The 22580-nt window shown below is 38.5% G+C and overlaps 1 long non-coding RNA gene across 7 annotated transcripts in view; it reads left to right on the top strand.

Annotated features, from left to right (window-relative positions):
* Positions 1-22580, top strand: part of LOC123278852 (uncharacterized) — a 97470-nt gene that overhangs the window by 5749 nt on the left and 69141 nt on the right. For 5 of the 7 annotated variants that reach the window (XR_011495951.1, XR_011495950.1, XR_011495947.1 and 2 more), the window contains exons 4-8: positions 351-472; positions 834-872; positions 983-1059; positions 1683-9430; positions 16558-16767. This is a non-coding gene — a long non-coding RNA (uncharacterized lncRNA). The remainder of the gene's footprint in view (positions 1-350; positions 473-833; positions 873-982; positions 1060-1682; positions 9431-16557; positions 16768-22580) is intronic. The other 2 variants (XR_011495949.1, XR_011495952.1) reach the window with 2 other exon arrangements.

The raw sequence follows: 22580 nt of genomic DNA, 5'->3' as shown, positions 1-22580 counted from the left end.
GAGAAGCCATCACCCGGGAACGTTTCTGAGGTCATGGCCGCTCTTGACGTTTTGTTTAGAGGAGTCAATTGGCTCTGCCTGGTGATGGATGCAGAATTCTAAGTTTTCCTATTATGAACAAAGAAAACAGAAGTGATGCTGCTGGGCATTCCTAGAGGAGAGGATTTGTGGATAGGTTTCCTGAGGGATGCTGAAGGCAGGGCCCAGTGACATGGAGCACCTGGGGCCTACAGAGACTGATAATGGGAAAACTAATCTCACAGAGGTCGTTTGTTTAGTTTTAAGGCGTTTTCTGATTGGTTCTCTAATTCTGTTTTGTTTTCCTCGAACTTATATTAAACTCTGCTTAGAGAACTTACATAACCAATATTGAGAAAATACAATCTAGAGGAGGAACGATATACTTACGTTTTGGAGCAAAGCAGGCCAGAGAGAGAGCTGGAGCAGCTCCGAGTCATGGCAGGATAGCAGGGTGAGTCTGAGCGGTTGCGGGGGACTGGAATTGGCCACCCCAAGATATGCCTCTTTGGCATAAGGATTATTTTGGGCTGGTCACATTTTAAAAACTGCAGACAGGAAACAAACTCTGAAAAGTAGAATTTGCTTACCCTTTGTTAAGAGACATTTACATTTGTAGAGGAATTCTCCATCTGTAAAGGTGTCTCCCTCTCTGTACCAGGAAGGAGGGGGGATGACCTTATCTCTAGAAACTCTTATCAATGTGGAAGACAAGGACTCAAGTCTGCATAATAACCTGACTCTTGTTTACTGTACTTTTCTGGTAATCTCTCATGATGACTCCCGGCACCCTCAACATCCTCCTTCACCTTTAGCTGAAGAAGATATTTAAAGTGGTGGCTTCAGCCATTTTGGTGAGTTGCTCAGTTTGCCTGAGGCTCTCCCATGTGTACATGTTATAAGGCTTTGTTTAATTTTCTCCTGTTATTCTGTCTCATGTGAATTTAATTCAATGTCTGTCCAGGAGGACCCAGAGTGGGTGGAGGAAATGTCTTCCCCTACACAATCAAGACCTGAGCTGGATTCTGGAGCAATCTGCAGGCCAGTAAACAAACTGTACCCTCTACCACCCAGGAATTCGCAAATACCTAGCAAAGCACTGGGCTTCTCACATTTTACGAGATGGGCTATGGAGTTCTTTTATTTAGATATTAGCAAAATTATCTCAGAGTGCTGGAGGATTCGGTGATGCTCAGGCAGTGCAAATAACACCTATGAGCATCTACAGTCTTCCCTGTTCATTGCTGCATTATTTATTTACTCTTCTAAAAACAAGGGATTTAAATAGCTTCCTTTAGTGTCCAAGGTGTCCTGACCATTGACTCTTAACTACAGATGACAGTGCTTTTCTTCAAATTATCGCCAGCATCTCACTCTGTACAAAGTGTAGGTTAGACCCAGTGTCACAGGCTAAAGGCAGGTACCATTCTGTTTTTACATGTTATTGGAAAATTTCTTCACCTAAAACTATTCAAAGTCTTTTACCTTTTGCTGATTTTCACATGCCATTTGGGAAATTTTTATTGGAGATTTCTCTCCCTGATGAGGGTAATTCTGTTGCAGTAATAGTTGTGCTGTTTTCACAAGCAAGAGACACATTTATGGTTTGGATACATTACAATGAAATCCTGGTTGAAGTTGTTTTTTTTTCTGTCTTGTTTTAGGCAAAAGACCCTGACCAAAAGATGCCACCAAGACTCTTAGCATAGATAGCAACAGTCTAATTACACACAAAATACAACATTTACATGTTGATTTATGCCTTTTTAATGTCCTGTAGCTAGTCTTCACATCCTTGTAGAAGATCTAATTATTTGTAAGTGCGGGACTTAAATAGTCAGAGAGATTCATAGCAAGCAGAACTAATATCCTTTAGAAAAGAGGAGGGCTCTTTCATCCTTGCAGTTTTCTGAGGATACATCCTTAGACCTCAGGCTCACAGAGAATATAAGCCCAAAAGAAGTTTGACTGGGAAATACCACTGCCTCTGCAAATGCTGAGCCAAGAGGGCGAGTTGAGTTCACCAAGCCCTTTGGGTTAGGGACCCAAAACCACACACATTCCGGGCTTGCTCAAAGTGGTGACAAGTGGCCAACACATCCAGAGTAAGAACCTTTATTCCCTGGATCCTAGGCCAGCGATGTGTCCACTACAACATTCTGCCCCTGTGAGAAGCCTTGGAGTCACCCAGGATGCTTGGGCAATAGGTGCCTTACTTCTCCTGAGTTAGGTGAAGATCAGTCTCGAGCCCTCAGACTTTCACTTAAGCGGCTGGTTTTCCTGTCTTTTGTCTTTGCCACGTTAATTTACCACAGGAGTCTTTTTGTGTTTCTAAGTTACTTTCCTATTCAAGATCTTCTGATGGTCACCCAATGTCTAGGAAGTAAAGTTTCCTAATCTCATTCTGGTGTTCAGAGTTTTCAATAATCTAGAAAACTGGCAATTCAACTTTGTCTTCCATTCATAAAAATAGCAGCTTCCTTCCTGGGGTTGGCCCAGTGGTGTAGCGGTTAAGTTTGCGTGCTCCCCTTCAGCAGCCCAGGGTTCACGTGTTAGGATCCCGGGCGTGGCCCTACACACCACTGGTCAAGCCATGCTGTGGTGGTGTCCCACATACAAAATAGAGGAAGATTGGCATGGATGCTAGCTCAAGGACAATCTTCCTCAAACAAAAAGAGAGAGTTTGGCAACAGATGTTAGCTTAGGGCCAATCTTCCTCACCAAAAAAAGAAAGAAAAAAGCAGCTTCCATTATGGAGAACTTATTCAGTACTAGACACTCTACGTCTGCTGTCTCTCTTAGCCCTATGAAATGGGCACCATTACTTTTCTCACTGTTATAGATAACATTGCAGTGCTTGAGAAGTTAAGTAACTGGACCAAGGTTACTCAGTAAGCATCAGAGGTAGGATTCAAACTCAGGCTGTTGGAGCAGTCCAAGGGCTTAACTGCTGCGCTGTGTGCCTTCTTATCATCAGCCTGGTCTACCTCTTCAAATTGGTCAGGATCCACAGGCTTCCTCACCACACATTTGCTTGTTCTCACATTTATATCTGCTTGTCATTTACTGCTCACCCAACGGTCCCTCTTTATGGTCTATCCAAACCCTTCTTTCAAGGCCTGTATTCCTTTCCTGTTGTTGCTGTAACAAATTGCCATAAAATTAGTAGCTTACAACAACACAAAGTTATTATTCTATAGTTCTAGAAGTCAGAAGTCTGAAAATGGGTCTCACGAGGCTAAAATCGAGGGGTCAGTGGGGCTGCGTTCCTTCTGGAGGCAAAATCAGCTCCTTGCTTTCTCAGCTTCTGGAAACTTCCTACATTCCTTGACCAGAGGCGTCTCTGACCCCTGCTTCCATCCTCACATCTCCTCTGACTCTCACTCTCCTGCCTCCTTCGCCCTCTTGTAAGGACCTTTGTTAATATGTTGGGCCCACCCAGATAATCCAGGATAATCTTCCCATTTCAAGATCTTTAATCACAACTGAAAAATCCACTTTTCCACATAAGGTAATATGTTCCCAGGTTCTAGGGATTAAGTCATAGACAGCTTTGTGGGGTTTTGATTCTGCCTACCACAAAGACCAATTCCAGTCTCATGTCCCCTCTCAAGCTTTCCCCAAAATTTCCACCCGCAGGCAATTTTATTCTCTATCTTAACACTTGTGTCCTCTTAGCTCTGAAAAATTTGCCTTCCACTCAGTTGTATGGTTTTGGAAATGGGACTCCATTTGTTGTGGGTTCAGATTGTCTCAGCTCCAACCTTAGCGATTACCAAGTCCAGGGATAATAAAGAGGTTTCATCTCAACTGTCACATCTATGCACCTGGTAGAAGCAGCTCGAGGTTGTGTATTGGGAAGGATTTTGAGGCTCCTTCTGGTTTCAAAACGAAGATGGGTGTGATCAATTAGAATGTTTGCCATGAACACAGGGAGGGACAATGGCAGCTTGGGGGCTACATGCTGGCCGCTTCTGCTCCTTTCCCTCATCTCTCCCATCCTCAAAATGAGGAATGGCAGATGGAAAAAGGCAACTAGATTTTCCAGAGGGCCTACTATGTGTCCGGCACTGTTCTGTTCTATTATCTAACTTTGCTTCTTTGACCCTGATAATGACCTTATAAATAGATGTGAGAAGTGAAAACGGGTTCTCAGAGTTTAAGAAACATGTTCAAGTGTCAGGTGGAAGAACCTGGAACAAAAATACAGATTGATGTAATTGCAAACCCAAATCTGTTCACTATAATAAACTCAGGAATTAAATGATTTACTCAAGGGCCAAATAAAACTAGAAACAGAGTTGGGATTAAAGTTATAGTAATGACATTTCCCCAAAAAACATAGGACACGGAGATGGGCACATGGCTACAATACTGAATACTTAAAACTGGGACTTTTATAAGAAATACAAAGTGTACAGTTACTGCAGCCAGCTGTAGACACGTACAGCAGAGATTTTGTGTTTGTTTGACTACATTCAAGGATCATAGGATATTATTTACTTTCCCTGAGTGAAAACTGGCTGCTTTTTGGCTTTGAGATCTTCCTTTCTTTTCCTTACACCAGAGAATTTCCCTTTGGTTTTCTTTAATACTTTCCTGTAAATCAGACCTTCCGATTTCCTCTTTGCCTGTCTTTACTGATCTGAGTGGGTTAACATGATCTAGAAACTGGAGTTCTGACAGAGACGTCAGGAACCAGACACTCCGGTGCTCTGCCCAAGGGCCCCTGTGCTGAGGAGACCCTCCCCTCAAACCCAGAACCCTTTGCTAAGTGCTGCTTCTTGATGAGCCTTCCTGCAGTCATGTTAAATCAATTTTCAAGCAATGGATCATGTCACTGTCTTACTTAAAATCCTCTGGCGCTCCTATCTCTTTCCAGGGAATGTCGCTTCCTCTTTCTTGGCCACAAGGCCTTCCGAGTCTTCCATGCTGTTGCTCCACTAACTTCACCTCCTGCTATTCTCCCACCCTCAGCCCCCTCAGCCCTGCCGGCCAGCTTCTCTGCTGCTCTTCATCTTCGTGTCTGGCTCCCAGGATCTGTCATGCTCTGGATTCTATCCCCTAGGTTGCACGCCCCTCCTGCCATGCCCAACACAGCAGGTTGGGTGATCTTTTAAAATGTAAATCTGGCCATGTCATTTTCCTGCTCAGCATCCTCTGATGACTTCCTTTTATCCAGATCAGTGGTTCTGAACGCTGACTGATGTCCAGTTTATATAGATGTAGCTCCGAGTCTCGCCACCCACTCCGTCCCCCAGCCAAGATTCCAATTCAGAAGGTCTGAGATGGAGCCAACAATAGTGACTTCCAAAGTCTCCTGGCCATTCCAATGCTGGGCCAGGCCTACATGTGCACCGAGTCCCTTACAGCACACATACGGACCCTCTGGTTTGGCCCCATCCGGATACACACTTCACCACAATCTACACTAAACCTGACCCCCACCCGACTGCAACCCCCAGGACCGCTCGATTTTAGCTACTCTGACTGATTTGTGGTTCCCTGCACAGAACAGGCTCTCTGCCATCTCCAGGCTTTTATATGTAGCATCCTGTTCTCTCGATGAGGAAGTGTTAACCCTGTGAAAGCAGCCTTCCCATTGCAGCTCGGGCATAAGTTCTTGATGAATTCTCTACCATCTCCTCAGACTGAGTTGACCACTCCCTCCCATGCATCAATTCTGATTACTGTTTTTTGCTTATTTCGTATGCAATGCTCTATTTTATAAAAGAGACAACATATTTGTTTTATGCAGTTAATAAGCTGCTTGTATCAGCCCAACTGGCATTGTGCTGGAGATGCAACTCCCTTTTTATTTACATATCGTACTGTTTTTATTCTTACAGTACTGTGTATGATCTTTACCGCGGCTGGATGAAGTAGGTAGGTCAAATATCATGCTTTCTTTAGAGATGAGAGAAATGAGATCTGCAGAAGCTGGCTTGCTCCATATCACACAGAAAACTGATGAGAACTCAGCTTTCTCACTCTGACAATGTGATATGTGTGATATATGACATGCCTTATAACATCTCATGATGTGCCACAGGACATCTCGAGATGTACATTTTATGGTTTGCCATATACCATCTCAGATTAATAGACAAGTTACATAGTAAATACAATGTACAGGGCACTACATCTCTATTAAGCAATATAATCATCTATCCCATAAAAAGGCATAAATTTTTTTATCAATAATTATACCCACTAAAAAGAAAACACCAAACTGATCTGTTAGTTAGAAACTAAAATAAGAGGACAGGCTTCGGAGCCTGCCCATCTTCAGCTGTTGCCTCCTCTGCATCCTGGTCCTGTGGATGCTGAGGATGTCCTGATTCCTCTTTTGGTAAGTAGGTTTTCAGCAGGCTTCCCGTGAAGCCCAGCGAGCTCAGTCAGATACAACAAAAGCTGCATCGGTGAAAGTGTTACACACCAAGGAAGTGATCCAAATTCTCTTTTTCACAGCCATTCTTCTGTTTATTTCATACTTTTGGAGACCTAATCTACTAACAAAATGTCGTATCTTCGTTTAATCTATTCTGACTGGTACTTTCAAAACTAGGAACGAGTGAGATCAGGTCTAATTCTTTCGAGTGAGTAATAAAGGTTCCCTTTGATATCACATCCTTAATTCCAGTCTAAAGATTCAGACTTCCACTTTCAGAAGAATATAACTATTGATATCATGGAAAAAGCAGCATGGGGCCCAGGCACATAAGGAATTAATTTTAGGAATAGATTACACTTCATAAATGGGGAGAAAGAAAACCTACTCTTCCTAGTAGTGTTTTCCTATTAAGGCGTCTATTGGAATGCTAGCCTTCATTATGAAAGGATCCCTGGTGGGCACGGTCATTAACTGAAACCCTTAATATTGTGTATCCTTTAGGATTCTTTTGTCCCCATCAAGAAAAATCCTCCTTCAAAATGCAAGAAAACAATGAAGAAATGTATCATCTCCTATAATTGGAATAGCAGAGATAGTGTGGGCTCCAAAATGGTGTTATTAGTGGATCAGCAGGGTCACTAAAGACTCCAGTTCTTTCTAATTCTTCTGTTTTTTGTGTTTTTTTTTTTTTTTTTTGGAGAGGAAGATTGGCCTTGAGCTAACGTCTGTTGCCAATCTTCTTCTTTCTGCTTGAGGAAGATTGTCCCTGAACTAACATCTGTAGCAATCTTCCTCTATTTTGTATGAGGGACACCACCACAGCATGGCTTGATAAGCAGTATGTAGGTCTGCACCCCGGATCTGAACCTGTGAACCTAGGCCTCCAAAGCAGAGTGTGTGAACTTAATCACTACACCCCTGGGCCGGCCCCTCTTTCTATATTTTCAATTTTTCATCCTGAGAGGTTCTTTCCTCAGCCTATATAGCAAGATGGCTACCGCGCTTGTTGAATGACATGTAGAAAGGACAGCATCCGGATGAATGAGGGGGATGGTCTCTTTCCGTGGCTCTCTCTTGGGAATGCAAAGACTCCACCTCAGTGACTTTCCTTCAGGCTCACTGGTTAAAAATGTGTCACGCAAATATCCTTCTATATAGCCTACTTGTTGGCAAGGGTGTAGTGGGTGTTGGGAGTTAATCACAGTGTCCATCAGATGCCATATTTCACAGCTTCTCTCTGAACCAGAGAAGCACAGCTCTGTATTCATGGTAAGATGAGGCAGATTAAAGAAAGACCAAGCCTAGCCTAGAACTGAAGGTAAATAAAGCAGGGTATCCAAGGGTATGGCCATCAAAAATCATGATAGACCTACAATTATGTTGTAGGAGCTTCCTAAGGTAGATAGAGGCCAAGGGGATGAAATGCATGTATCAATCTGATCCATGGGCACTGGCTTCCTGAAGAATGTCCCTTTGTTAGCAGCAGCATATAAGGCCATTTTAATATCCTGGAGTGTGAGAAGCTGTCAATCCTTTGCTTTCTTTTGGGTAAGGGATTCACTCCTTTCAAATCATTGGATCTTTGCAGAATGAGAAGCAGTATTAGAAGTTCTTTTTCTGTGATCTGATCAATTCTCTGTGTTTTGTGTAAAGTTCTACTCATTTAGAGGAAAAAAGTATCCTTAGTTCAACTGTCGAACAAGAAAGAAGGGTCTTTAATCCGACTAATACAGACATAAGCTCCTTTTGATACCAACAGGCAGAGTAATTTAAAATTAGTCTCCCAGCCCCACCCACCACAAATACACAAAGGGAGAAAGAACTGGAACGCCCTGTACTCTCTACTCAAGCACAGATTGAATTTGAAACTGTGAGGCTAAGAATGATGATGATTAGTGGGTACAGATGTGGAGAAAAATCTAATCAGGAAAAATAATGTCCAAGTTAGGAGAGCTGACACTTCAGATAACTAACTCTGTGCTGCGTAAGTCTGGACACATAAATAAAGAAAATATTTTCATGAGCCATCTGGACACCCACATCACATCATCAAATCATGTCAAACCAATTCATCTTACGACAAGCATTTTTGACTCATTAACAACTTGCTTAGACCTAGCCTGGAATTATCATCTATACTCTAAATTCAACTCAGGTTCTTAAAGTTACATGACTTTGGGTGAACATTTCCTTTTTTCTCAGTTTAAATGCACCAAGTGATATGAATAGTCATTGTTATTTTAGGACATTTTTATCCTAAATAAAATTTAAGATATATTTATTTATGAAAATTTAAGGTGAGAATATCCAACAAATGAGACCATCTGTTCCAGAGTGAAAGAATTGATGTGAATGTGATAGAAATACAGAAAATACCACAATTTAGAATGTAATAATTATTATTACTATTAATAATATTTAACTATTAAGTCTGCCATGAGCACTGGGCATTAACAAATTCTTCCTTTTATTATTCTCCAGAATCTTCTCTCATGTCCCTTAATTACTAAGCTCTTATTTCCAACTTATCAAGTATCTAGTGCAGTGGAAAAAAGTAATAATGAAGAAATCCACCCTTGAATTGTTCAGTTTTGTCAAGATGAATACAATTTTTACATGGTTTCAGAGTTACATAGGAATAGGGCCGAATAATATGGTGAAAACCTTGCACATGACGCTGAGAAGATGCTGATTATTTCCCTCTTTGTTCCTCGGATTCCAGTGGATTTCCTTAAGGAAATCAAGTTTTCCTTCTTATAACAAAGCCTCACTTCAGACGTTGGGGCTTTGGTGGGAGTGGGTGTACAGTTTTATTATCTGAAAAGAATGATGCTGACTATATAATTCCTTCAAAGAGCTTCTTTTTTCAAGGAGGGAGTATGAACAAAATGGAACTTGTCTCACAGGGTAAAAGAACCGAGGGCTACCTAATGAATGGCAAAGACGGACATAGTGCAGGATCACGGAGCCTCCTGCTTCAGGAGGCGCCATCTGTGTGTCAGCTTTTGAGGAGACATGGTAAGTCGTGGAGGGAAGAGATAATCAGAAACAGCTTGTGGAATGAGGTGAGTTTTCACTGCTATGATATAACATTAATATGCAGAAGACTATCCTTTGATCCTAAAAGGCTACTGGAATTTCTACCTGGATGTCTAACAGTCATTTCAAGCTGATCACACCCCAAATTAAACTTTTGATTCACTCCACCTTCAAAGTGGCTTCTCCCCTAAACTTCATTTGAATACATGGCACTGCTGCTATAGCCCTAAACCCGGGAGTTGCTTTGCTCTATCTATTTTCCTCATGTCTGACTTCCCATCCATTAAAAATTCTTATAGTCTTTATCTTTAAAATATGCTGTGACTTTGAGCACTACTCACCACTTCCACTGCTAACACATTCATCAAATCTACCATCTTCTCTCACTTGGATTGTCACAATTCCAGAATCTCTTCTCTATTTCTACTCTTTTTGCCTAGAGCCAATTCCCCAAGTCACACTTAAGGTGATCTTTGAAAAATGTATCTCCAATCAGCTCATTCGCTTGGTTAGAACTGTAACGTAGCGGGATGACTAGAAACCCAGCCAAGGTTCTCAGAGGGTCCTACATCACCTAGCTCCTTCTCCCTTCTATGAAATTATCCATCACTACTCTCTCCCCTCGCTCACTCTTGTCTCAGCAACACCAGCTTTCTTGGTATTCCCTAAATGCAGAAGCTCATTCCTAGCCTAGGGTCTTCCCTCTGTCTGGAAGATTCTCCTCTTCCTTTAATTTATTCAAGTCTCTACTTTCTCTTAATAAGAAGCTTCACGTTAGGCAATCATTTAAATAGAGCAATAATCAGTAATGTGTAAAACTTCCACTTTTGGCCAAAATGTAGTAAGAGAGACTAGATTTATCCTCCTTTTTGAAACAAACTAAAAACTGGACAAAATAAATGAAAAATTGGCTTTCAGGTAACTGGACATCAGACAACAAAGAACAGTGATCCCTGAAATATGGGAAACAAATTAGGGAAACCCCATGATTTCCATAGCTCAATGCCTAGAGATAGTTTACAGGTTGCAGTGCAGCGACGGGGGGAACTTAGACAGAGTCCATTGTACTCAGTGAGCTAAGAAGATGTAGCTAGGAGTCTGTGAAAGCCAAGGTGGCAAGACTTTACAGGACATAGTGCCAGAGAGGAGAGAATTCGAGAAACCTCCACAGCATCCTCCTCCACTATTCAGTTAAGCACTGATCAGCATATATGGAAAGAAACTACTCAAGGTCAGAGAAAGATTAGGGGAAAACAATGCCCAGATCTCACAAAAAGGTGGGGGTAGAGCATTTTTCCAACAATCAGAGTAGAAAACCTCGTAGCTCATAGAACATTAGACTACTAAGAAGGGTCTTGCATTAGCAGTGGGAAAAATTAACCCTGAACTAAATGATGCTCTGATTCCTCCTAACAAAGCTTAAAAGCAAAACTCAGAAAGACCAAAACATTTCTAAGTAACTTAACCACATACCAGAAGAAAGCTCAAGAATATTTTTAGAATACCAAAATATTCAGCACCCAAATAGGTAAAACTCACAATATTCTTGTACATCCAACAAAAAATGGCTAGTCATGCAAAGAAGAAAGAAATTATGGCCCATAATAAGAAGAAATATCAGTGGAAATGGATCCAGAAATGATGCCGATGGTAGCATTAGTACACAACAATATGAAAACAGTTAGACTACTATATCATGTATGTCCTGAAGCAAGAGAAAAGACTGGACATGACATGTTCAGAGACATAAAAGAGATAATAAAGAAACAAATCAAATTTCTAGAGATGAAAAACACAATATCTGAGATAAAACAAAGTCTATTGGATTGGATTAATGGCAGGTTAGACATTGCAGAAGAAAAGATTAGTGAACTTGAAGAATTCATTAACTGAAGAATTGGTGAATTTTTATTAGCAGTAGAAACTTTCCAAAATAAAACACACAGAGAAAGAAGAATAAGAGGAGAAAAAAGAGCATCAATAAATTGTGGAACAACTTAAAGTAGTCTAAAGCATACTGACTTTTGTTTATATTCAAATTTGAAATTTTAATATTTCTTCAAATTTGAAGAAAGCTATGAACTTGTAGATTCAAGAAGCCCAATGAACCCTAAGCATAAGAAACATGAAGATAACTTTACTAAGGGATATCATAATTATATTTCTTAAAACTAAAGATAAAGATAAAGTCTTAAAAGCAGCCACAGAAGAAAGAAACAGATGTATAAAGGAAAAAAGATAAGGAACACAGCAGAATTTTTAATTGGAAAAATGTAAGTGAGGAGACAGTTGACCAACTTATTTAAATCAGGAACAAGAGAAGGAAGTCTTCTCTCTACACTTCTATTTATCACATTCCAGAGGGTGTAGCCAGCACAGTCAGGTAAGAAAAAGAAATAGCATATATCTGGACAGGAAAGAAGAAGTAAAACTGTCTTATTTGCAGATGACATGACCATCTACAGAGAAAATGTGACAATCTACAAAAAAGCTATGAGGAAAAGTGAGTTTTAGCAAGATTGCAGAACACAAGATCATTATGTTAAAAAAATTGCATTTCTATGTACAAAGAATATTTGGAAATTGAAATTTTAAAATGTCATATATTTATATATTTATAATAATTTTGGGCTAATAATTTATAATAGCATCAAAAATGTGAAATACTTAGGATAAATCTAACAAAGGATGTGCAGGACCTATATACTCAAAACTGTAAAAGTTTGGAGAGAGAAATTAAATTACTTGAGTAAAAGAATAGATATACATTATTGACAGATAGGAAGACTCAATATTGTTAAGATGCCAATTTTCCCCTGATTGATCTATAGATTTATTGCAATCCCAATCAAAATCTGAGCAGGTTCTTTTGTAGAAATTGACAAGCTAATTCTAAAATTCATAGGGACGTGCAAAGGATATAGAATAGATAAAATAATTTTGAAAGAGCAAAGTTAAAGAACTTATACTGCCAGACTTTAAAACTTTCCATAAAGTTATAGTAATCAAGGTAGTATGATATTGGCATTAAGACACTGATTGATGAAACAGAGTAGAGTCTAGAATCAGACCTATACATATATAGTCAATTGAGTTTTGATAAAGTTGCAAAGGTCATTCTGTGGGAAAACATCATGTTTTCAACAAACAGTACTGGAAAAATTGGATACACATATGCAAAAATATGACATTTCATACCTCACACCCTATGCAAAAATCAGCAAGACTAATCATGAACCTAAAACTAATACTTCTAGAAGAAAACAGGAGAAAATCTTTGTGATACTGGGCTAGGCAAAGTTTTCTTATATATGAAGCCAAAAGCATGATATATAAAATATATAAAATAATAAATTGCTAAATTTGACTCTAAAAATTAATGACTTCTGCTCTTCCCAAAACGGTCTTAAGGACCGGTCCTTTGGCCAAGTGTTTAAGTTCGTGTGCTCTGCTCCAGCAGCCCAGGGTTTCACCAATTTGGATCCTGGGCTTGACATGGCACCACTTGTCAGGCCACACTGAGGCAGTGTCCCACATGCTACAACTAGAAGGACCCACAACTAAAATATACAACTATGTACTGGGGGTATTTGAGGAGAAAACGCAGGGAAAAAAAAAAAGATTGGCAACTGTTGTTAGCTCAGGTGCCAATCTTTACAAAACAAAAACAAAAACAAAAACAGTCTTAAGGGCCAGCCCTGATGGCCTAGTGGTTACAGTTCAGCACGCTCTGCTTTGGCGGCCTGGGTTTGGTTCCTGGGGCAGAACCACACCGCTCATCTGTCAGTAGCTGTGCTGTGGTGGTGGCTCACGTAGAAGAATTAGAAGGTCTTACAACTAGAATATACAACCATCTACTGGGGCTTTGGGGATAAATAAAAAAAAAGAGAGAAATGAAGATTGGCAACAGACATTAGCTCAGGATGAATCTTTCCCAGCAAAAAACCAAAAACAAAACCAAAAAAACCGACAAATTTATTTTTTAAAAAAGTCTTAACGAAGTGAAAGTGCAAGCCACATTTTGGGAAAAAATATTTTCAAATTATGTATCTGATAAAAGACTTGTATCCAGAATATACAACATTCTCAAAACTCAATAATATAAAATCCATTAAAAATGGACAGAAAGGTCTGAAGAGACACTTCATCAAAGAAGCTATATAATTGAGCACATAAAAAGATATCACTAATTATTAAGTAAATACAAGTTAAAACTGCAATGAGATATTGCTATCCATCTGTTAGTATGGTTAAAATTAGACTGACCAGGGGCTGGCCCTGTTGCTGAGTGGTTAAGTTCGCGTGCTCCGCTGCAGGCGGCCCAGTGTTTTGTTGGTTCGAATCCTGGGTGCGGACATGGCACTGCTCATCAAATCATGCTGAGGCAGCGTCCCACATGCCACAACTAGAAGGACCCACACGAAGAATATACAACTATGTACCCGGGGGCGTTGGGGGAAAAAAAAATGTTTTAAAAAAAATAAAATTAGACTGACCATACCAAGCAAGCGCTAGGATGTAGAGTGTTGGTTTATGCTGAGGTAACCATTGACTCTTTAATTTCATATTCTAATATTTCATTGCTAGAATATGCAAATATAATTGATTTTTGTTTTTGTATCCTACAGCTTTGCTAAACTTACTTATTATTTCCAGCAGTATTTTTGTAGATTCCATAAGATTATCTATATCTGCCTATTATTTTTGAAAGGATTTGAGGCTTTATCTGGGCTTATCTGTAAAGAGTGGAATTCATGATTAATGATATCTGTCAGGAAACATAAGTGACAGTCGTGGCAACCATGTACCTATTTTTATTACCAATTTACTCTAATTCTCCCTTTACGTAAATAGGTAAATTAAGCCTCAGAGAAGTGAAGTGATATGCCCAAGTGTGGTAGGATTAAACCAAAGCCCGTGCAGTCTCACTTCATTTAAACAGGGTTTCTATTCTGTTTCCCACTATCTTCTTATCAAAGCCCAGCTGAAATCCTGTTTCCGTCAGAAATCAGTCAAGCCTAGTCTTGCCAAATAGAATTCTTTTCTCCTTTCCTTATGCATAAATAACCCTTAGGTCATATCTATATCATGACATATATCTTAGTATCTTTTTCTAATCATTGCAAGGCAATCCTATTAGATGGAAAGTGAATTTACAAACTACATTTTCAATGACTCCTTAAACTTAAAGTAATATTTCTCAGAGAGATACCTAAATGGTTTTAAAAAAAACAGATTAAAGGGTTCTAATCACATACTACCTTATAATGTATTCATTTTCATGTCTTATCTCTATGTTCCTTATAATCCTTGCTCCCTTCCACTAATTGAAATGCTTTAATATAGTAGGAGCTCACTGAATACAAAAATATACTTAAATCTTCAGACTATAAAGTCTTTATGAACCAAAGGATTAAAGCTCTAATGTTAGCAGATGCATATTCAAACCAGCAAGTAAGACACATTTAGGCAGATGACCTCCCAATGACACTAACCGTGAGGTTGTGCAGACAGCCCTTTCTTCTACCTACTTACAAATCTTCCTGCCTTGGATGCTTTTTGCAAGTGTGTACTATGGGCTAGAATTCTCCTGACTTACTGGAAATTATGTAATAATAATTATAATTATTATAAAATAATAATAAAGGATTTATTTAAAGTTGAATTTAAACTAAAGGAATCATATGTTTTATACATAAGACTAGTAAAACTGTTCATATCATCAGCCTACATTATCGATTTTGTTGATTTTTATGGGAGAAGTTTTTAATATAAGACAAAATGTATGCTATCAGACCTTTGAAATCAGCATTGACAATACAAAGGAGTGCACAAGAGAAATTCTGGTTTATCATGGGAATAAAAAGAATTTCCAGAACTGACTAAAGGCCACATTACTTTGTTTTGCAAGACCACTTATGTATGAGGAAACAGAATATCCATTCGGACAAATGACAAAAGAATACTCCCAGGGTACTCTGGAATGACAGTGGGTGGTGAGCTGGTCATTGTTGCAGGGCATCTGTCCATTTATACTTATCAAAGCCAAGAGCTGACTTTTGTCATTGCCTACACAACATCCTCAGAGAAAATCAAGCTGGAGAGTGCCAGTGAAGGGAGTTACAGGCATATAGATCATCATTTTATCACTGTTAACCACCTTCTTCCCTCTTCACTAACCTCCACTTGTGCATTTCTCCCATATAAAACACATGAAAATCAATTTGTCTGTAGCTTAGTTTGGGAGAAGGAAGATGGGCTTTGCTAATAATAAATCTGGGGTCAGTTCTTGGGTTTCAGATACTTAAAATCTATAACTTGGGCAAATTAACCTCTCTACTTCCTTATTTGCAAAGAATGGATGAAAATACCTGTTTAGCATGTAGTGTGAGATTTATAATAATACAGCTAAAAATTCCTAAAATTGGTGACTATAAATGATAATAGTAGTGTAGGTTCTTGTGTATATGGGAACTAATGTTTTAAAAAATTACCTGGAGAATCAGTATTCCATTTTGATTGCTATTTTGCTCTATTTCTCTAGCGCTCAAATGCTACAGCATTTGCTTTTGTTTGTCTTTGAATGGATGTGCAATATATGATGCTGACCTATTGCAATGTTTGTGAGCTTTCAGTTATAGAGTAAATTTACTCCTTTATAATGAAGGTGCCAATGCACAAGGTCAATGACCACATTACTAACTCCCCATGTGAAAGCCATTGAACTATAATATCCATCACTAAAGTACAGTGGGAATTAATTTGGCCTTTCCTTGAATAGTAGTTACTGGATCAAATTGTTTTTCAGCTTGAAAATAATTGCAGATCTCAGATGCCCATTTAAGCCACTGCCTTCTGAAGCCAATGCTTCATGCTCCTGTTGCCACTGTTGGTAATCCTAAGGAGTAGCACATGAAATGTACAAAAGCAGCATGCGGTAATGGTGTAACAGAATGTTTTGGATTCAGATGATCTGAATTTAAACTCTGGCTCCTTTTCTGTCTTACTAATTGGATGGTGTGTCTCAATAACTTCCCCATACCATAGTACTAATGTAAAGTTTAAATGAAATGATATATTTAAAAAACACTGTTGTTCATTTTCAGTGACAACGTGTAAAGAGCTTAGAAGTCTCCAAGTCCTTGCAACAACAAAAAAACTGGACAAAGTGAAAATCAATGACTTTTCTTGGACTTAACAGAGAACTGAGGTTGCTGAACAAACCTTCACCCCCAGATCTGGAGACATAGGCACATCCAGAGAGACACAGCTGAGATCTGTTTACCTGGAGCAGAATCCACTGGGTCCATAAACAGGTAGGAATGCTGAAATGGTAATTTTGATGAATTGCTGGAGGTTGAGTGTAAACTAGTGTGAAAGTGGGAATTTCCTGGTGGCTGTAGCCTTACAGAAGTCCCCGTACTTTGATGGGCTTTACCTCCATGAACCCCATTAGGTTCCCATGGGGAAGATCTAAGAAAGCAAGAGAGATCCCCAGGTGGTTCTGTCAGGGAGAAGGGAAGAGTAATCATTGTGAAATACATCCCGAGCCTTTTCCATAGCGAATACTTACTGTCTAGCAGAGAGGACTTTGCCAAGGCCTTATCTCAGTGGGGGAAGGGAATTCTTCTTACTCTAGCCCACTCAAGCCTTCCTGTTTCAGCTAAGAGAGGGAAAACGTATTTCCAACAAGGCTCAGGGCTTCCTCCAAATAGATTGGTAATACTACAACCAGGGAAGGGAGTAGTGAGTGGAGGGAAAAAAGCTGTGTCACTGGAGGAACATTTGTGATGCTCACAGTGCCAAGATACAGGCCTCCTATAGACAGAGTTTTAATTGCAAGATTATAGAAAGTTCCCTCTCCCCCACACTTTAGTACCATGATAAGAAGTCTCCAGTAAAGTAAAAGTTGACTTCACTTGAAAAGCTGCATGGCATAAAATGTCTCTGAGGAGGAATACTAAGGAAAGTTCAAAGTCAGGAGGAAAGACAGAACAAAATGCTGGAAGACTTTGAAGCCTCTGACATCTATGGCTACAGGAAACACTAAGCCCAGCCTCACACCTTGCCAGATTAACTAAATTCTTACACTGAAAATCTGTTTACCTTAGTTCCTATTACCCAATACATCTGCCTTTTCACAAAAAATTACAAGGCATGACAAAGGACAAGAAAAATAAGAAAAAAAAAAAACAGTCTAAAGAGACAAAGTAATCACTAGAACCAAACTCAGATATGACACAGACGTTGGAATTATCAGACAGAAAATTTTAAATAACCATGATTAATATGGTTAGAACTCTCATGGAAAAAGTAGGCAACATGTTAGAATAGATGAGTTATGTAAGCAGAGAGATGAAAATTCAAAGAAAGAATCAATAGTAAACACTAAAAATCAAAAACATTATAACAGAAATGAAGAATCCTTTGATGAGTTCTTCAATAGACTGGACACAGCCTGGGAAAGAATCATTGAGCTTGAAGATAGGTCAATAGAAACTTCCCAAATGAAATGTAAAAAGAAAAAATGAAAATAAAGAAACAGAGCAGAACATCCCATAACTGTGAAACAATATCAAAACATATAGCATATGCATACTTGGAATACCAGAAGGAGAAGAAAGAGAAAGTGAGCAGAAGAAATATTTAAAGCAGTAACAGATGAGAACTTTAGAAAATTAAGGACAGACACCAAACTACAGATACAGGAAGTTCAGAGACCTAGCAAGATAAATACTGAAACACACACACACACACACACACACAGACACACACACACCCTGCTAGGCATATCTCATTCAGACTGCAGAAAACCAAAGAAAAATGGAAGATTTAGAAAGAAACCAGATGGGGAAAAAAATCGTACTTACGAAGGAACAAGGATAAGAATTACAGTGGATCAATTACAGTTTCTCATCAGAAACCACGTGAGCAAATAGAATGGAGAGAAATATTGAAATTATTGAAAGAAAAAGAAATCCTTTCCATGCTGGAATTCCATATCCAGTGAAATTATCTTTCAAAAGTTAAGGAATTTCTCAGACAAAATTTGAGGGAATTCATTGCTAGCAGACCTCCCTTGCAAGACATTTAAAAGAAGTTCTTGACCAATATTTCTCACGAACACAGATGCAAAGTCCTCAACAAAATATTAGCAAATTGAATCCAACAATGTATAAAGGTAATTATATACCGCAACCTAGTGGGATTTATCCAAAGTATGTCATACTGGTGCAACATTTGAAACTTAATTAATGTAATCCTTTAAATCAATAGGCTAAAGTAGAAAAATCATATGATCATATTAACAGATGCAGAAAAAGAATTTAGTAAACTTTAACACTCATTTGTGATTTAAAAATCTCAGCCAACCAGAGACAAGAACTTTCTCAACTTAATAAAAAGAACTTCTACAAAAAACCTCTAGCTAATATGATAGTTTGTTGTAGGACACTTGAAGCTTCCCCCTAGGAATCAGGAAAAAAACAAAGATGTCCTGTCTCACCACTTCTGTTCAACATCATACTGGAAGTCCCAGCTAATGCAATAAGACAAGAAAAGGAAATAACAGGAATATTGTTTGAGAAATAAGAAATAAAACTGTGTTTTATTGCATATGACATGATTATTACATAGAAAATCCTAAGGAATCAACAAAAAATTCCTGGAATTAGTAATTGATTATAGTAAGATAACAGGACAAAAGGTTAAGATATAACAGTCAATTGTTTTTCTATATACCAGCAATGAACAATTGAAATTTAAAATAAAAACTACAATATCATTTACATTAGCCTCCCCAAAATTAAATTCTTTGGTATAACTCTAACAAAATATAATCAAGATGTATATGAGGAAAACTACAAACTCTGATACAAAAATCAAAAATCTAAATAAATGGAAAGATATTTCACAGACATGGACAGGAAAACTCAATATTGTCATGATGTCAAGTCTTCCCAATTTGCTCTATAGATTCAACTCAATCTCAATCAAAATCTCAGCAAGTTATTTTGTAGATATTGATGAAAAATTCTAAAGCAGCTTTATTCAATGCATCCCTGTGCCCATTGCAGGATTATTCACAATAGCCAAGACTTGGAAGCAACCTAAATGCCCATCAGTTGATGAATGGATAAAGAAGATGTGGTACATATACATACATGCACACACACACACACAATGGAATACTATTCAGCCATGTAAAAAGATGAAATCTTGCTATTTGTGACAACATGGGTGTACGTTGAGGAAATTTTGCTAAGAGAAATAAGTCAGACAGAGAAAGACAATTACTGTATGACTTCACTCATATGTGGAAGCTAAACAAACAAACACATAAATATAGAGAACAAATTGGTGGTTACCAGAGGGGAATGTGGGGAGAGTAAAGGGCTAAGGGGGCACATGTGTACGATGACAGATGGCAACTAGACTTTTGGTGGTGAACATACTGTCTATACAGAAGTTGAAATATAATGATGTATGCCTTAAATTTATATAGTATTATAAACCAATGTGACCTCAGAACAAAAAAAACAACTTTATTCATAATTGCCAAAACTTGGAAGCAACCAAGATCTTCTTCAGTAGGTGGTGGATAAACTGTGGTACATATGTAAAATGGAATATCATTCAGTGATAAAAAGACATGAGCTATTGGGGGCCAGCCCCATGGCTGAGTGGTTACAATTCCATGCACTATATTTTGGTGGCCTGGGTTTGCACGTTCAGATCCTGGGCACAAACCTGCTCCACTAATCAGCCATGCTGTGGAGACCTCCCACATACAACACAGAGGAAGACTGGCACAGTTGTTAGCTCAGGGCTAATCTTCCTCAAGTGAAAAAAAAAAAAAAGAGAGAGAAAGATTGGCAATGGATGTTAGCTCAGGGTGAATCTTCCACACCAAAAAAAAAGAAAGAAAGAAATGAGCTATCAACCCACAGAAAGACATGGAGGAAACTTCAATGCATATTGCTAAGTGAAAGAAGTCAGTCTGAAAAGGCAACATATTGTGTGATTCCCCCATATGATATCATGGAAAAGACAAAACTCTAAAGACAGTAAAAAGATCAGTGGTTACCAGGCGTTTAGAGGGACGGAGGGAAGGATGAAAAGGTGGAGCATGTTAGGGAGTTTTAGGACAGTGAAACTATTCTATATGATTCTGTAAGGATGAGTGCATGACTATACATTTATCAAAACCTATAGGTCTGTACAATAGGTGAACTCTAATGTAAACCATGGACTCTAGCTATTTAATAATGTATCAATATTGGTTCATTAACATTAACTGTGACAGATGTGCCATACTAAGGTAAGATGTCAATAATAGGGGCAACTGGGTGTAGGGTATGTGGGAACTCTGTACTATCTTCACAACTTTTCTGTAAAACTAAAACTATTCTAAATTACAATGTTTATTTTTTTAAAAACCTGAGTTTTCAAATATAGTAGATTTTCAAGAAGTGTTAGTTCTGCTTTACTATATAGACTCGACCATATATAGCCTAAATTCAGTTCAGTACACTTGCTGTTGTCTGAAATGACTGTGGAAGGGAATTTCCTAGTCAATTAAATATCAGATTTAATAAAGTATAATCATATAATATAAAGAGAGAACAGATTAAAAGTTTAGTAAAGGACAGCTGAATCTCTTTTGAGCGTAATTTAATTTTTTAATGATTCAGATGGCACTTGGGAATCTTTGAAAGCCTCTAAGTCATCATTACGAACATCAATTGTCCCTGTGACAAGAAGAATTTCACTAATAGAGACCTCTCATTATGAGAATGTCGATTTTAATTTGTTTAGGAATATGGATTCATCAAGAACATTCCAGATTTTTTAAATTAGACACATGAAAAATCAATCAGCATAAAAAAATGAATAGGTCCCCTAGAACACTCTAGTTTTGGATCTAAACTGTGTTAGCACTTCCCTGTGTTAGTTAGTTGCCGGAACTAAAAGAGCTGAGTAAAGTATTTAACAGCTAGAGATAGTTAGAAACAAACAAGAAAGACGTTCTTGTCATCTTGGATAAACAAGGACACATGACTTTCAGATTTTGCCTATGTCTATGTTGAAACACGCTAAGTCATGAGGATGTTCCTTCCATTGCAAATGACATAGCAGGATTCCTTTGAACAGCTCAGTGGGTGGGGTGAGAAAGCTCTTTAATCTCTTCTTCCCTAGGATGTCTTGCTGCTGTGTGTGATAGCCTAACAAGTGTTATCCCTGCCACAGTATAGAAACTCATATATTTTTCCAAAGAGGATTTCTTTTTTTTTTTCCTGAATATTGCGAGAGCACAAAAAAGAATCCGGAGGTGGGGCACAAAATAAACTGGATAAGCAAGAGGAATTAGGCCCATGTGAGAGCTAAGAGCATTACATCTGCCGTCTCTGAGACCTCCAAAATCCAGAGAAGACTTTATGGATTTAGAAGTCAGATTTTAGTTGAGAGGAAAACTGTTACAGAATTCTGCAAGTCTAGGGGTTGCTAGTTACTAATTCAAGAAAGATAACTAACAGTATCTTTGATTGTGCTGACTTAACAAGACCTTTGTCGATTATAAAGAACCTTAATCCAGTTTACCAAACTCAGTGCGTTTGATCAAATACACTGAGCCTATTACCTGTATAAAATGATGCTAGGCTTCTCTTATCTGTACCAAAAAGATCAGGGATTCAACTAAATGCAAACAGATTATCTCGTATCTCCAAGTCAAATATTTTTAGTCCTTTAAGATGCCCATTTTAGTGTGAAAGAATCAGAAAAGGAAGCAGAGGATTGAGTTTCTTCTAAAATCTGCAGATATAGAAAGATGGCTGCATTTCTTTCAAGAAAAAAAAATAAACAAAAACTAAAGATCACGTCTTCAGCTAAGCAGGAAATCTATCATAGTTAATGCGCCACTTTGCTCTAGATCACGCTCTTCCTTATCCTTAGCCATCAGGAGCAACAAAATAGCTGGCAGACATTTTGATGGGAGATCCGTTTCACCATAAAACGTTATTTGAACACACAATTAAAAATATAAAGTCTTTGTAGCTCAAAGGCAGATAAGCTACTAACCATAAAACCGATGCTCTATTAACCCGCAGACACAAAAAATAATTATATC

This window comes from Equus asinus, chromosome 20 (assembly GCF_041296235.1).
Source record: "Equus asinus isolate D_3611 breed Donkey chromosome 20, EquAss-T2T_v2, whole genome shotgun sequence".
NCBI lineage: Eukaryota > Metazoa > Chordata > Mammalia > Perissodactyla > Equidae > Equus > Equus asinus.
This window is presented reverse-complemented; position numbering and strand designations above follow the sequence as displayed.